Below are 2,670 nucleotides of genomic sequence, written 5' to 3'. Positions count from 1 at the left end.
CCCCCCCCCCCCAAAACCTAAAAATAAAGCCCATTGAAAATATACGTATGAGCAAAGGGCTAAAGAGAGCGCACATAGAGGCATCAACATAGATGTAATTTCTTATTTCATGGGGACGGGATGGAACTTTCACATGCTCACACAAAAACCAAACAACCATGTAGCATTCTTTTTTCCATTAGATTAATAGGAAAATAAGCTTGAAAGACAAAATGGTCTAAGGGTGTCAATAGAAGTGAAGTGACCTGGTGTTTTTCCCCCTTAATTTTTCCCCCTCCATTCTTTCTTCTTTATTAAAGATGTGTTAATTGATTTCTTCTTTTTAATATTCTTCTTCTTCGTCTTATTATTTCCTCTCTTTTTTTTCCCTTGGGCTGCATTTGGTTGCAAGGGAAATGGGAAAAGGAAGGGAAGTGAAGGGAATGAAATTTTTTTTCCCTTTTGAGTCATTTGGTTGCAATAGAAGTGAAGTGAAATTCATTTCCTAGAGTTGTTTGGTTAGATGTAAAATAGATGTAAAATTTAAAAAAATTGAAAATGCTATATATATTTACTAGAAGAGGCAAAAGGATTTTCTCATACTAAGAAGGAGAAGAAGCACAAAAGAACTCCAATAACTATCATGGCAGCAAGTCATTGGGCAAAATTATATCACATTTTAGTTTTTTCGGTATATGATTTGGTTGACATTTTATATTATCATCAATAGTAAACAATCCATGCTAACCATATGAATTCTTTAATTCGTATCATAAATTAGCTTCAGCATTCACCTCTATTGAATTGAAATTAGATTGCTTCCTCTACAGGCCACACTGATTTTGGATTCAAGAAGAAGAAGGAAAACAGAAGTTGAAAGTTCTCTGAGGTCTGAAATATGTGCGAAAGACAAATTGAAAACCGAACAACTAATACTCAAGCATAATTTCATCAAAACACACACACACACACACACACACACACACACACGTAAACTGAAACCCAAAGGGAGAAGAAATTAAAACCTAACAATTTTGTTAATCATCAAGCAATCGATTAACAGTAGAAAATGGGTTAGAATGAAAATCGATCAGTGACTGATTAAGAAGATGGTGAGACAAATTAGAGAGAGAGGAGAAATAGAAGCCAATTGCAATATTTGGGTCGTTCAGGTTCACGATGGCTCTAAGAATAGTGTTACACATGAAGGCATCGAGTTCATCAAGGTGAGAGAAGATAGAGGCCGCATTAAGGACTGGGAGAGAGATGTTACAGACTCTACAATGAAAGGGAAAGGGAGAAAGAAAGAGAGAGGGACGCGATGCCAGAACCGGCGAAGGTGACGAAGAAGAGGCAGAGAGGTGGGAGAGGGTATCTTACCTGTGTTTCTCTGTCACATGTGTTCCGGTCCTTCCAAAGATCACCTCACAGGGTGAGGGTCATGAGTGGGGTGAGAGTCGCAAGAGTGAGAGAGAGATCGTGAGAAAAGGGTTTTCTTTTTTCTTCCTATTTTGTTGGGGAAATAAAAAGGGTAGTTTTAGTGTATAAGTGAAATTTTTTTTACATGTAAAATATATTTCCTTTGCAATCAAACATCTAGATTTATTTTTCCTGAGAAAAAAATTCACTTTACATCAAAAATTTGCATTCCCCTTACAACCAAACAAAGCCTTGATTTCTTCTTCTTCATAATCTTTTTTTTTTTTTTGGTTGCAGCCTATTGCTTTTATTTTCTTTTCCCACTTTGTTACCTCCTATGTATTCTCTATGCAGTTTTAACACTGAGTGTTGATGATCCATGCACTACTGGTATATTTGGAACTGCATACGAAAAAAATATGATTTTTACAATTTAAGCAGCAACAACAGATGAACAATCCCAGTAACAACTGTCCAGCGCAGTTGGTGAGCTGTGATGTGAAAAAAATCTCATGCTCACCAGGAGGTCTCATGTTCGAGTCTTTTGGCCGTTACATACTTCCCTCCCTACCTGTCAAAAAAAAAAAAAAAAAAACAAATGAACAATCCCAACCCAAGCCATAACTCCAACTTCCTCCACCTTCCCTAGGCTCAAACTCCATTGCCGACACCATAAAGATCTCAACAAAAAAAAAAATGTTAGATGCAGGTTTGCACTTTACCAATTTAGGGGTTTAAAATTGAATGGTATAACGGTCGAGAAGCCATAACTCCAACTTCCTCCCACCTTCCCTAGGGTCAAACTCCATTGCCAACACCATAAAGATCTCAACAAAAAAAAAATGTTAGATGCAGGTTTGCACTTTACCAATTTAGGGGTTTAAAATTGAATGGTATAATGGTCGAGAAGGGATTTGGGTGCTTTCCAAGACCCCAATGGAGGTCGCCCTCTAGACCAGGGATGATAGTCTTTGATTAAAAATTTTTTACATCCATCTCTCAGGATTCATACTGTAATATCCCGCTTCTTAAACCCGATCTGATTTCGCGATTGAACCGGTTTAACCATGCAGGAACCGAGCCAGAGGATATTAGAGCGGGTTCCTTATGGGCTATGATGGCACGGGTGACCTTAAACACCGGCTGGCCCGACAAGTCCGAGCCAGTGCCAGAAGAGACGGGAGTGCCTAAACCGTGTACGTGCACCTACCATAAGGCTATGTACGGATAAAACAGGTATTATATCCGTATTTTAAGGTATATACGTACGCT

The sequence above is a fragment of the Macadamia integrifolia genome, chromosome 4 (assembly GCF_013358625.1).
Source record: "Macadamia integrifolia cultivar HAES 741 chromosome 4, SCU_Mint_v3, whole genome shotgun sequence".
Classification (NCBI taxonomy): domain Eukaryota; kingdom Viridiplantae; phylum Streptophyta; class Magnoliopsida; order Proteales; family Proteaceae; genus Macadamia; species Macadamia integrifolia.
The sequence above is the reverse complement of the archived record's forward strand: the minus strand, read 5'-3'. Positions refer to the sequence as shown.